Genomic DNA, 868 nt, shown 5'->3' on the forward strand with positions numbered 1-868 from the left:
AACAGATTAAATTATTTTAAAACAGACAATACTACAAATAAGCTCTTGAAATACGATGAGAGACAAAAAAAGATAATACAATATAGACACCAAAGTGGAGCAACGATTAATACTATAATATTCTTTAGATAAGGAGGTCTGTGGTAATTATCTAAAAGGAAAGTAATATAAAACTATTGCGCATGAATAAATAACTTCGTTAAATTTACAACGTATCTAAGTTCACGTAACTAGGTCGAGACAGTCTGTGTAGGATTATTAGATAAAATATTTCCAAACAAACACCAAATATTTGTTTCTGAGTGAAGTACATTATCTCTTTGTCATGGGAATGTGCACGGAATTGTTTCAATAGAGCAATTAGGTCTGTTAAAAGACCTATCCCTCTATGACCCTACCGTCCTTTCTTCTGAAATAGTCTACTCCGGACAACACTGTCCATTATGTTATTTCATTAAACGATAAGGTGTGGTTTCAGGAATATTTGGCTGTTATTTCCAGCAGGTAGAGTTATTTGTTTCGATGGAGAGCATCCAGCAAATAGCTAACTCCATCCACCAGAGTATTAAAGTTACAATAGACTACCCTACTAAACACCCTAACCATAGATTACCTGTATTAGATACTGAACTCTGGCTAGAAACTAAGAACAATAAAACCAGAATCCTCCATTCACACTATACAAAACCTATGGCCTCCAAATACCTGATCCACCGGAACTCGGCTATTGCGGACAATGCCAAATTCAACATATTGATGGCAGACCTCGTCAGAGTAATGCGAAATGTCTCCTACATGTGCGACCCTACAGAATTAAAGAGACATATACAACATTTCGTCCACCGCATGCAGTTCTCAGGTTACAGCC

This window comes from Octopus bimaculoides, chromosome 8 (genome assembly GCF_001194135.2).
Source record: "Octopus bimaculoides isolate UCB-OBI-ISO-001 chromosome 8, ASM119413v2, whole genome shotgun sequence".
NCBI classification, from domain to species: domain Eukaryota; kingdom Metazoa; phylum Mollusca; class Cephalopoda; order Octopoda; family Octopodidae; genus Octopus; species Octopus bimaculoides.